This window comes from Triturus cristatus, chromosome 1_2 (assembly GCF_964204655.1).
Source record: "Triturus cristatus chromosome 1_2, aTriCri1.1, whole genome shotgun sequence".
NCBI classification, from domain to species: Eukaryota; Metazoa; Chordata; class Amphibia; order Caudata; family Salamandridae; genus Triturus; species Triturus cristatus.
Window position 1 is genome coordinate 875,780,660 of NC_140580.1, and position 13,740 is coordinate 875,794,399.

At 47.2% G+C, this 13,740-nt stretch overlaps 1 protein-coding gene across 1 annotated transcript in view; it reads left to right on the forward strand.

Moving 5' to 3' along the window:
* Positions 1–13,740, forward strand: part of MORN1 (MORN repeat containing 1) — a 1,183,871-nt gene that overhangs the window by 377,363 nt on the left and 792,768 nt on the right. The gene's annotated exons all lie outside the window — the stretch shown is intronic.

Sequence of the window (13,740 nt, forward strand, 5' to 3'; positions counted from 1 at the left end):
ATATTAAATTCTATACCTATGACTGGAGTTATACCAAACAGAAGTTTGCATTAGACGTACTCGTCGGGCTGCCAATATAAAATTATCCAAACCGTTTGTACATCGGCTTGCTCAGTTTGCTATTCACTAGGTTGGATGGACTTAGTGGTCTTAATCATTTTCTCGACAAATTAACCACATCCAGCTTAGGGATTTAGCAGTGGCTATTACACACGATTCGTTTGTATTGGTCAGTAATATTCTCATTGCAATGGAGCTACACCTGGTACCCATGGTTCTACATAAGGGTTTCAACCATTTGCTCCGCGGTGCCTCATAGGCCGGGCAGACAAATGAAATATGCGAGTAGGTCACCTCAAATTCCACACACAATTGGCACTTACTATCTTTTAAAATGTGCCATTTGCATGTGAAGGAATTCACTGGTAATGAGCCCACCCGGAATTGAAAATAGAGTCATCTATCTCCAGGTTTGGATATAACATCCCAGAAGGGTTCATACTGGGGACAGGGCTTGAACTCAAAAAATTTACCTGACAACGTCGCACTCTCTGTGACTTGGATACTATGCTATGCTCACCGAAAATTCACATGTATCTATATTTATCGCAGATTGCCCTCCTAGTAAAATTCAGGGCTTTCGCCTGCTGAAATTTACCTGGGGAAAATTGTTGGAGATGTGGTGCTTACCACAGAATTTGTAATTCAGATCCTTTTGCACACACTAGTTTGCACAGGGATTGGAAAAGAAATGGCCACTCGTAATGAGGGCAATACCTCGTTAAAAATGCAAATTGAATTTGTCATTAGTGTTTGGTCACAAATCACATAGTATAAGTAACACACACTTGGTTAGATCCAAATGACTAACTAACATATCCACCACTCAAATGACTTTTATATTTTCACTATACTAATTCACCACTAATACTTTATGGGTTACGGAGTAGCATACTACGCGCCCCAAAAAATCAAATAATCGCTCCAACACCCCATCAGGGGTAGCATGCGCTATATAAATGCAAAACTTTTTTCCCTCTTCTATCCTTCCACTATCGTTCTCAATCCAAATAACTGACTAACGTATTCACCACTCAAATTACTTTCATACTTCACTATACTAATTCACCACTAATCCTTTATGGGTGCCAAAGTAACGTGCTACTCGCCGAAAAAGTGCTTTGACTCCTTGTCAGGGGTAGTAAGCACTATATAAATGCAATTACAATATAATACAATACAATACAATGAATAATCTACAAATGCATTGATTTCCTAAATTCATACAATTTCACCTCCTTGTTTGTTTTACTTTGGGTCTGAGAGTTTGACCATTGCAGCGGAAGGGGCTTAGTGGAGTGTTCCTTCTGTCAGGATAGTCCCAGTAGGCTACTTTACTGCCCCGAGCTTGGTCTGCAAGACCATCGTCTTGTGCTCTCTGTCTTTATGGGTCTTGGCTCTAGGGCACACACCTATAAGATCCTTACCAAATATAGTAATTTAGCATGTCATTCAGAACACTAAAGCCATTGTAATTTGGAATTGAAACTATCCCTCCTGCAGTTCTGAATAAAACCAGGTAGATTTGGTTTGACACATTTTTTGTTTTACCCCAACTTCTACATTTCCAAGAAAAATGAAATTGGTTAGCATTGTACCTCACAGAAATGGCATTTTCACGTGCCTTGGAACCCTGGCAATAGTGCTAAAAATAACAAAACCGGATGAGACTCATATCAACGTAAGCACCAATATAGAACTGAACTCAAACTGCACTCACTCGTAGTTTCGACGCGTGCCTTGGACGTGTACTTCCACCAACTATCAGCTTGTGGTAACTATAAGTGCAAGAAAGGGGAAACGCAAAAATAGTCTAAGGTTTTGTTCACAGTTGTAAATCACCTGCAGCATATAGTAAATAAATATTTTCCCGGCTTAACCAAAACAGAAATTTTACTGCAAAGGTGGATTGAGCACAGGCCCATAGGGCTAAAAGGGCTTCAGCCCCCCCCCCTCCCCCTCCCCGTTGTGTGTCTCAGCCCCGGCTGCTGCAGCTCGAGCTGCTGTGGACTCGGCTGGGCAGTGTCTGGAGTCCTATCTCAGGTGGGCCCGAGTTGTTCACAGGTCTTTAAAGACCATTTGCATATTTACTTACCTTGTAAACTAGTTGCTGAGGCTTACTTTTTTTCTGGTTCCTGAACCCCCTGGGCCCGACTCTGCCTATTACTTACATTTGTTTTTTACATTTACTGCCCTAGTGTGAAAATGCATTTCATGAAAAAGAATATAAAGTAGGGTTTCCAAAAGAAAAATGCCAGCCATGTGTTATTTAAAGAGCCTGCAAAGACCTTGCCTTGACACTAAATAGGGTTATAAATAAAAAAGTATGTATTCTTTTGTAATGTGACTTTTCTGTCTTTGATCCCTTTAATTATCAGTCATGGATTTTTCAGGCAGCCCTAGAACACAATTAAAAGTGCTTTCTATTTATATTTGCTGTTCAAAGTATGCACAGATAAGTGCTGAAAATATGGCTTTAGGTACTGTCTGGGACATCAAAATAATGAGCTGGCAACCCTAATCATAAGACTTAAAGTTTGTTGCAGGATCAGCAACATTATTTATTTTCTCCACACTCGATCACTGATTAATGCCATAATAGCAGTAGTTTAACTTATATCTGAAACCCTACGCTGCAGTCAATAACATGCTGAGTTACTTCAAGTGTCTGGGCGATGCACCCTGCATTCAGACAACTCACTCCTCATTCTCGTCCTTTACTTTCACGCTCACCTTGCACTCACAGCAATCACAATGCACTCACACTGATCACCATGCACTCACACCATTCACCCGCTCACCCTGCACTCACAGTGATCACTCTGCACTCACAGTGCACTTGTGCTGTTCACCCTGTACCTCACCGTGCAGACAAGAGCACGCTACTGACCGTGCACTCATGTGACACTTCAGTCACCTGTCCCACTCACTGCTCAATCTGCAATCTCACTCAAACAAGCCCATCACTAACCATGTATTCATTCCTCCCACTCTGCACTTACATCCGCACCCAAATTCATATGGTCACCTCACTCACCCTGCAGTCATTCCTCTTACCCTACTCTCATACTGTCGCATTGGTCACCATGCACTCACTTGGGCACTTCTGCCACCCATACAGCGCAGTGGGTTAATGTGCCTGTTACAAAGAATGTGTACCATGCAGAGCACAGAACTGAGTGTGAGTAAACTATGAGTTGCACTGTAAAAAAATTAAATGTTTGTCAGAAAGGTGCTATAGAGAGATGAGGTGTATTGTTGGTGAGTCGTAGTGAGGGAATTAATAGAGAAGGAGGAAATGGGGGAGGGGCACCAAAAAAGACTGTTGCACCATGTGCGACCAGTGCTAGGACCAGTCCTGGCTAGAAGTGTTAGCCCTCCCTGAAGTTCGGGTCCAGTTGCACAATCAGATTGAACATCATCACAAAGCTGTTCAGAATATCACAACTAAGTCAAAGCTGCATAGAGCATCATCACAAAGGTGCATCGAACATCACAAAAAAGCTGCATAGAACATCACCACAAAGCTGCTTCACGGATCGCAACAAAGCTGTATAAAGGATTGCCACAAAACAGCATAGAGGATCACAAATAAGTTGCATATAGCTCTGCCACAAAGCTTCATTCAGCATTGCCACAACGCTGCATACTGCATTGCGACAACGTTGCATAGAGCATTGTGACAACACTGCATACAGCACCGCCACAAATACATAATTTCCACAAGGCTGCACACAGCATTACAACAACGCTGCATAGGGCATTGCCACAAAACTGCAGTCAGCATTTCGACAATGCTACTTGGAGCATCATGATAACGCTGCCTACAGCATTGCCACAAACATACATAACAGCATCGCCACAACACTGCATACAGCATCACCACAATGCTGCATTCAGAACTGCCACAACTCTGCATAGAGCAGTGCCACAAAACTGCACTGCGAAATTGCTACATAGAGTATCACAACAGCGTTACATACAGCATTGCCACAAACATACATACAGCATCGCCACAACAATGCATTCAGAATTGCCACAAGACTGCATACAGCATTGAGACAATGTTGCAAAGAGCCTTGTGAAAAGACTTCATAGAGCATTGCCACAAAGCTGCATACATCATCTCCACAATGCTGCATGCAGCATTACAACACTGCATAGACCAGTGCCACAAAACTGCATTGCAACAATGCTACATAGAGCATCACAAAATTGCTGCATACAACATTGCCACAAACATACATACATCATCGCCACAACGCTACATTCAGAGTTGCCACAACGCTGCATTCAGAATTGCCACAATGCTACAGACAGCATTGCCACAAAGCTGCATACAGCATTGCCACAAAGCTTTGCTTGAGACCACGCTGCATAGAGCATCGCAACAAAGCTGAGAAAGCATTATCATAAAGCACAGACTAAGTAGGATTAGAATTAAGAAGGAAGGTTTTTGGATGTGTTAGCCAATCATCATAAACTTTATGAGGCACAAAAGTCCATGGTGGGCTACTTTCCAAAATTATAAATGTATCCAAGAGGCAGGAAATGCTTGGAAGATCTCTGTGTTTACTTCTAGTTTTCTTGTGTTCTCTTTTTCTGTCATTCTTCCTTTGCAACATTTTTACTAATTTCTTCTTTCCATTATCTAAGCCTAAATATATTTTTTTCATTGGTCTTATTTTTCATATATAATGAAAAATTTCCTAGCTAACGTAACGGAAAGTTTCAATTCTATTATGGACTCGGAGGCGAGGATTATGCCTTCTATTCTTCACTTTATTACTCAGCAGCCAATATTTAACAACAGACTACATTTCCCATCAAACCCAGGGAAACTGTAGTCAACAAAAAACAAACAATCAGCAATGTCCTTAGTCCACCAATCAGGGCCCTCCAGCACCCATGTAGTCCGCTCTCACTGGCCCGCCCTCCCTCCTCTCTCTGAGCGCGAAGTAAGCCAGCCAAAACTCCTCAGGCATCCTGTTTATTAGAGTCTGACCCTACGGAGGCAAAAGGAGCCATCAATTCACGAAGAAAAACAGTTGTCAGCAAAACAAGCATGACATGGCAGACAATTAAAATTGCAATCAGGACATCTCAGGAGTAGCAAACATATGTACGCAACCCCAGGATGGGGAAACATTATCACAGCATGAAATTACAAGTCCACCCATTAACACAGAACAACCCTCCAAAATGCATTACTTACTGGTATACGGGCAGTCAACCTGAAATGGTCTGTAGGGTGGGATAATCCTCGACTCCGAGTCCTTAATAGAATTGAAACTTTCCGTTACGTTAGCTAGGAAATTTTTCATTCTTTGTCAGGACTGGAGGCTAGTTTAAAGCTTGCTCACTACAAGGTGAGCCCTATACAGCACAGGCTTGAAATAAAACCTTTTGAAGGTCGAGTCCGAAGACCAATCAGCCGTATTGAGAATATCCTCTAAGCGGGCGCCCAAGCCAAATGCCTTTGAAGCCATGGCCCCTCTGACTGAGTGGGCCCCAAATTTCCAGAGGCTAATTCCAGCCTCCTGCATGACCCACCGGACCCATCTAGCGATGGTCGGGGAAGAGACCGCCTTGAAAGGTTTGCAGAGAGATATGAGAAGTTGACTCTCTCCCGGGGGGCGGAACTCCTCGGTCATTTCCTCGTCAGCTTTCAAATAGCGAACAACGCAGAGCTTTGGAGAGTCCGGAAACTCCGGGTAGGAAACCGTTCGGGTGTGACACTTTGTCTGCAGGTGGATAGTGAAAGTCACTCCCGAAGGAGTGAATATCCTAGAGGACACGTCCATAGCTCGAACGTCCGAGAATCGTCTGCAAGAGACCAAACACAGTTACATGGCCAACTTTGCGGAAAGCTCTTTTCTGGAAAGGAACCTATTTGGTTACCATGAAAGGAATACATTTAGGACATGATTTACGTCCCACAGAGAAGAGTACCGGGGCTCCGGCAGTAGGGACAACCAAACTCCTCGGAGAAGGCTGCAGTCCAAAGGATGCTTGCCCACGGAGGATCTGTCAATGAGGATGTGGCCTGGCGAAATCGCTGAGCGAAAGGTATTGATGGAGTGGTAAGGCATTCAGGTGGAAGCCAAATGTGCCAAGAAATTCAAAATATGTACTACATTCGTGTCCACGGGATTGAAACCCCTTCGCAGACACCATCGGGACCATCTGCCCCAAGCAGATCTATAGCGCTTGATGGTGCAGTCAGCCGAGGCTTTGGACATGAGGTCTTCTGCCATCGCCGAAAGGCCCGGGATTTTCCACCGTCTCCGGTAATTCTCCACGCTACTAGCCGCAGCGAGTGGGACCAGACAAGAGGATTGGGATCGCCGTCGGGATTGAGAAGAAGCTGAGGAAATAGGGGGAGTAGGATTGGAGAATCCCAGGAAAGTTCCAGAAGAACCGGAGACCAAACCTGAGATCGCCACAGAGGAGAGAGGACTATCAACTCTGCACTCTGGCGCCGGACTTGGGCAGTCACTCTGGTCAACGAAGGGCGGGAAAGCATAGCCCACCTCCGGAACCCAATCCTGGAGAAAGGCATCCGTGGACACCGCCAGAGGGTCCGGCCTCCAACTGACATACCAGGACAACTGATGGTCCAACTGTGAGGCGAAAAAATCGATCGAGAAAGGACCCCAGAGATCGTTCAGCTGTAAGAACACCCCTGAATCCAACTTCCAGAGACTGGAATACCTGAAGTTGCGGGATTGGAAGTCCGCCACAAGATTCTCGCTGCCCGGGAGGTATTCCGCCGTCACCGAGACATGATTGTACAGACATTAGTGCCAGAAACTGGCGGCTAGATCAGAGAGAGCTTTGGCTCTGGTACCCCCCAAATGGTTGATGTACCAGACCCCTGAGACGTTGTCCATCTTGAGGAGGACGGACGTCTGAATGTGGTCTTAGGTCCAACAGCGGACCGCTAAGGAACCTGCTAGAAGTTCCAAACAGTTGATATGCAAACGGCGTTCGGCTTGTGACCACAGCCCTCCTGTAGAAAACTCGCCGCACCTCGCACCCCCGCCTTGATTGCTGGCATCGGACTCTATAATTAAGTCTGGAGCGGAGCCGAAAATGGCGCGTCCGTTCCAAGCTTCCATGTGGTGAAGCCACCCCCGAATCTCTTCCTTAGCCTCCTCCGAGAGGTCCACATTGTGAGAGTAGGGAAAGCCTTTGTAAGACGCTTTGAGACGCTGCAAGGCACGATAATGCAGAGGTCCCGGGAAGATTGCTTGGATGGAGGCAGAGAGCAAGCCCACTACGTGAGCCAGGTCTCGAAGGGAAATCCGAGCTCTGGACAGGGTGTGGCGCAACTCGTGTCTGATATTCGTAACCTTTCGAAGAGGGAGGCTGAACGTGGAGGCACGCGAGTCAATCATGAAGCCTAGAAATGTCATAGTTCGAGAAGGAACTAGCAGGGACTTGGACAAACTCCAGGTTCTGAAGGAGATTTACTGTCATCTGAAGATGTTGAAGCAGCCGGCGAGGACCAGTTTCCATGAGGAGGATGCCGTCAAGATAGACGATCATCTGAATGCCTCGAGCTCTCAGCCATTCCACCACTGGATGAAGGACCTTGGTAAAGCACCAAGGGGCGGAAGAGAGACCGAATGGGAGGGCTGTAAACTCGAAAACCCGATCCTGCCAAACGAACTGTAGGAACCAGCGATGGGGCGGATAAACCGGGATCACTAGATAGGCGTCCTTCAAGTCGAGACGGACCATCCAGTCATTCGGATGGAGCACATCCCTGAGAAGATGGATGCCCTCCATCTTTAAGTCGCGGTACACCAGCCACTCGTTGAAACTGCTCAGGTTGATCACCGGGCGTTTGCCCCCGTCTGTTTTGTCGATGAGAAAGATGTTGCTCAAGAAACCCTGCGGGTGAAGTTCTGAGGGAACTATAGCCCCTTTGGACAGTAGAGAAGAAACCTCGAGTTCACGAGCAAAGATTCTTGTTGAGAGAACTGCAGAGGGTGCAGCCTGATGCGCTGCGAAGGAACTCCCAGGTACTCTATGTGAAAACTCTGAATGGTCTGTAGGACCCATTGATCCCCGTGACAGAAGTCCAGGTCTGGAAAAAATTCCCCAGCCGCATCCCCTATTTTTAGATGCGAAGAAGGGAGTAGACTCACCGTTGGAAGAGGAAGCAGCTGCTCTGAAGCCTTGACCTTTGCCTCTTCTGCCTCTTGTCGGGTAGAAGTTACCGAATCGTGACTGATCCTGGTACTGTCCTTTTGCGGAGCCTTGCCCACGTGGCTGGTTGTTGGTGCCTCTCCCGTCCGAGCGGCCCCTGCCTCGAATGGCCCCCCTGAAAACCCGGGGAAAGACCTTCCTGATGGTAGTTTGAGCTCTATCGAGAGAAGTGAAGGTATTCACAAACTTTCCGAGTTCCTTCACAAATGGTTCACCAAACAAACCGCCCTGGGCCACCGCATCTGCTTCAGAGTCCGCAAGGTCCCCCAGTTTTGGGTCCACTTTTATCAGGAGAGAGCGCCGTCGCTCTGTTGATATGTGCAGTTGGCGTTTCCCAGGAACACTATAGCTCTCTGGGCCCATCCTGACAGGGATTCCGGGGAGATGAGGGATCCCGAAGATTTAACTTCCTCCGCCATGTCCTAAATTTTGGTCAGAGGGCCCAGAATATCCAAAAGCTTGTCCTAGCAAGCCCGCCGGGATCTATCAATACCCTTTTTGGGGTCTCGCATAAACTTGTAGAAAGGTTGCCATGCAGTTGTCGATTTCCGGCGTTAGGGCGACCTTGCCCTCCAAAGAGGGCCTGGGGCATTCTGCTCACAGGCAGTTACGAGTGTCCTTATCTAGGGGCTTCCTGATGCGTTACGCCACAGATTCCGCTACCTTGTCCGCTGGAGCCCAGTCCGAGGAACGAGGATGCACAATTTCATTGGGATCAAACATGTCCGAAACGTCGGGCGGTGGGGCGGCATCGGAAGGGACGGAGGGCCCAGGGACTTGGTCAGCTGAACTTGCAGGAGGTTGAAGAACAGGAGACTGGCCCTGTGTCAAAGCGGGCTGTGAAGCAAGAAAAGCTTATTTAAGCTTATCAAAAGCATCACGCGGGCGCTTGGCCGGTGGATGAGATTTCACAGGAACAGCCACTGGCGGGAAAGTAGGAGCCGTCGGGTGTTCGCAAAGCACGCCAAAGCTTGATCAATGCTCTGTGTGAGACGGTCATCTAAGGGGGCCATTGCTTCCCCACATCCCGATATATAGAGGTGTCTACCGCCCCATAAAAGTCTTCATCACATTGGAGGTTGGTCAGGGCGTCATCCCCTCCATAGGTATCGTCGTCATATTCATACTCCATGACCCCAGTTGGAATAGATAGAATATCTTTTAAAGTCTGGGTGTCAGACACGAAAGGAGGGCAAAGCTCCAATTAAAGAAGACTGGGTGTCAGCCGTGTGCTACGGCAAGCAAACCTCGCAAATCAGTATGCAAAAAGGGTGAATAAGAACCCCGGCACCACTGTCTGGTGAGAAACAAAACATTTACCACACTTCAATACTGGCCTGGGTATAGGTGCTCAATCAGCGCTAGAAACGTGCGCACAATATGGACCCAGAGGGCATGAGTAAATAAAATGTACAGGGCTCTACCAAATGCCTAATGGAGCGTGGCTTTTACAACGAGGGGTCGCTGGAAATGAAACACATTTGAAAGGCAGCCCGCTCGCTTAATCTCCACAGGCCAGAGAAACCCCCGAGTATGGCGCGTCGCACAGACCCGTCAGGGTTTAAAATGCGCGTGGCATACAGAACTCCTGCCATGCCCCCTGACGGGTGGAGGAATGCAGAGCACACCAGACGGGCTGCGTAGGAGCAGAAGCTCCCGTGGCTCCACTACACACAGGCGGGCATTCGCCTCAGAAAAAAAAATATCAGAAACACCATGCAACGCGGGTGCTGCCGCGTCAATAACCGAACACTGAGCGCGCTATGAGAACGGCCGTAAAGGACGTAGACAGATGAATCACACGCTCTGGGACAATCAAATGCAAACAATCAGTTAAGGATATAAACACACAGCGGAACACGCTATACCACGCAGCGCTTACGCGCAATAAGTAAATCTCACAAAATTAACACAATAAGAGGTACAAATACAATATGAGGAATGAGGAAAGCACCTAACTCGGCTGCTGAGCAGCGAAGAAAGAGGAGGAAGGGCCAGTGAGAGCAGACTACATGGGTGCTAGAGGGCCCTGATTGATGGACTAAGGACATTGCTGATTGGTTGTTTTTTGTTGACTACAGTTTCCCTGGGTTTGATGGGAAATGTAGTCTGTTGTTAAATATTGGCTGCTGAGTAATAAAGTGAAGAATAGAAGGCATAATCAGGTGAATATAAACGGCGGTTGCGTTCTTCTACTACGAGCTACCGTAGCGCTATATGATTAATTTTGTTTTCCCATCTTAATCACAATGTGTAACCCCAGGCAGACCAATTAATGTACCTTGGCCTTAATGTAATCAGCTGCTGTACCTAAAGATCGCTTCTAGGGCAAGCAACACATGGGAGGGGGAAAGCAACAACACGGGCGGGAGGTTGAAGAGATGGCCTGAAAAAACATGCACTCTTATACTTGATGCAATTGATGCAAACACAGTTGCTCTTATAATCCAATTTTGGTGAAACACTTCAGCAAAAACTCAAGTAACCGTTTAATGTGAACTGCATTTACCATAATGCGAAGGGGTGAACTGTGCTGGGAGGTGAAGCAGTGCGCTCCCATCCTCCTTCTGTTTGAAAAGGCTCCCTTGAGCCATTGAGCTGACGAGCTTGTGGAGATGCACCTGTGCGCCAGAGAGAGGTACTTAGACGAGAGGATTGTGGCAGCTTTCTCAGCAACCCCAGATGAATTTCGTTTTTTATCTCTACTGATGAAGGAAAATATCCAGAAATACATGTCCAGAGATTCACAACACTAACCTTGCACCAACGTTGGTGAAACACTTCAGCAAAAACTCAAGTAAGCATTTAAAGTGAACTGCATTTACCATAATGCTACGGGTGAACTGTGCTGGAAGGTGAAGCAGTGTGCTCCCATCCCCCTACAGTTGCTCTTATAAATCACCTAAATGCAAGTATGATTGCGCTCTACAGGGAAACTGTACCTCTACATATATTATTTATTTAGTTATTTAGTGATTTTTGTAAAGCGCGTAGTAACTCCGAAGAGCATCCCAGCGCTGATCTGCTTCTCCAGGGGTTTTAGCCAACTAGTGAGATTATATTTGCGCGAAAAGGAGGGTCTTTAAGGTTTTTCTGAACTGGAGGTAGTCCGGTTCTGTCCTGAGTTTTCGGGGTAAATGGTTCCATCGTTTGGCCGTGTGAACCGAAAAGCGACGGCCACCGGTCTTGGCTTTCCTCACTCTAGGGACTGCAATGAGATTTTCTGTATTGGACCGGAGATTTCTCTCTGCTTTGTATGGGATTAGAAGTTCTCTCAGAAGTGGGGGACCGTTGTTGTTGAGGGTTTTATGTGCCAGACAGAGGGCTTTGAAAACGACCCTTTCTCTGACTGGGAGCCAGTGGAGAGAGTTGAGGGCCGGCCTGGCGGAGGATCTTCCGGGTGTGCCCGTAAGTAGGCGGGCTGCGGCGTTTTGGACTTTTTGCAGTGAGTTCAGGGTGGCTTCAGGGGCTCCCAAGTATATAACGTTACAGTAGTCTAATCTTGCCAGGATTAGACCCTGAATGAGGAGCCTCCTTGCGGTATCTGGGAGCAGGGGAAAGATCTTCCTGCAGGCTCTAAGTAGCCCAAAGCATGTCCCTGCGATTCTTTTTGCCTGGGTTTTAAAACTCATGTCCTTCTCAATCCACACACCAAGGCTCTTGACCTCTTCCTTGGGTGCGGGAGGGTCCCCTAGGCACTTAGGCCAAAGGTGAGATGGTATAGAGGGCCCATTGTGGCCCATCAGGAGGATCTCAGTCTTGGACCCGTTCAATTTTAGTGAGAAGAGATTCATCCATCGGTGGACTTCGGAAAGGCAGCTGTGGAGGTCGGATGGGGCGTGGTGAGGGTGAGAAAGGGTAACGACCAGCTGAGTGTCGTCGGCGTAGTTGATAACTGACACGCCGTACGAGCTGACCCTCTTCTCCAGTGGGGCCATGTACACGTTGAAAAGTGTAGGGCTCAGAGATGAGCCCTGTGGCACTCCGCACCGGAGGGGGATGGTGGATGAGCAGCTGTCGTTTTCCCGCACCTGGAAGGAGCGTCCAGTCAAAAAGGATTCTAGCCATTTCAGGGCCATACCCTTTAATCCGATCTCTCCCAGTCGGTGGATTAGGGTGGGATGGTCTACAGTGTCGAAGGCCGCACTGAGATCTAGGAGGATCACTGCCACTGATCCTCCCATGTCCAGAATGCTTCTGGCCTTCTCCACTGCTGTCAGGAGGGCGATGTCCGTGCCCTGGCCTGGACGAAATCCTGTCTGGGAGGCCGCTAAGAGGTTGTTACTTTCTAGGTAAAGCGATAGTTGCTTATTTACCAGCTTCTCTGCGATCTTGCTGTTTCCAGGGAGAAGGGATATGGGCCTGTAGTTGGCGAAATCCTGCGGGTCTAAAGAGGGTTTTTTCAGTAGACCCTTGACTGCTGCCGCTTTCCAGCTGGGGGGGACAATACCCTCTGAGAGAGAGGAATTGATCAGGGCCGTGAGGGGGGGAATGATGGTACTTGACACTTTTTTTATTGAGTTGAGAGCGAGTCTTAAGCTACCCTACGTCCCACAACAGAAGTACCGTGTGATGAGTTGGGGGGCGGGGAGCGGTTGGAGGTTGTGTGTGTTGGAGTGGAGCTTTAAAAGTACCTACAAATCTCTTCTAGGCAAGCAACACATGGGAGGGGGAAAGCAAACACGTAGAGTGGGACAGGAGGTTGGGAAGAGGGCCTGAAAATACATGCAGTCTTAAGAGATGCTGCAGCTAAAAGAAAAAAGTAGCCCCGAAAGCGTGAGTTGTGGAAGGATACTGGGCAAGGAAGCTGTTACTTGGACCATGCCCTAGAGGATGGAGAAACACAAGAAGAGGAAGTGAAACAGGCACACGCTGACCAAAGAGAAGTAAGGAAATGAGAGTGATGAGGAAGCCAACCAGTGGGAAGCAATGGGTGGGCTCTAAGTTCCCTTTAATTAAACAAAATGTCTCTCAAATAACACTCCATGCTCTGTCCTAGGCGAGACCTAAAAATGGGCCAGACTGGTGAAAAGAGAGAAATTTGATAGTAAAGTATATTACTTTTAATAACATGATGTGCTGTCAATTATATAAAAAGTAAGGGGTCCTAACTACATTTACATGGATCACTTATCAAAGACCAGCAAACCCCAAAAGAGTGACAGAACAAAAAAGGAATTCCTCTTAGAAGAAAAAGTACACATGCTCTTTTTCCTATCTAATCTGATTCTAAACGCTTTTCCTCTGGACCTTGTAGTAATAACACAAAGGAAATATTGAAAGTTGTTCCTGAAGTCCTATATGGCAGCTTCTGCTTTCTGGATCAACACTGTCTGAGACCAAGTGGGTTTGGCAGCTACTAACATCGAAAACCATGATGTTGACCCCACTGATGATAAAAGGTTCCTACTGTGAGTCTGTGGCTTGTACACCAGAGGCGACATTGTAAACTGCTTCTGCTTG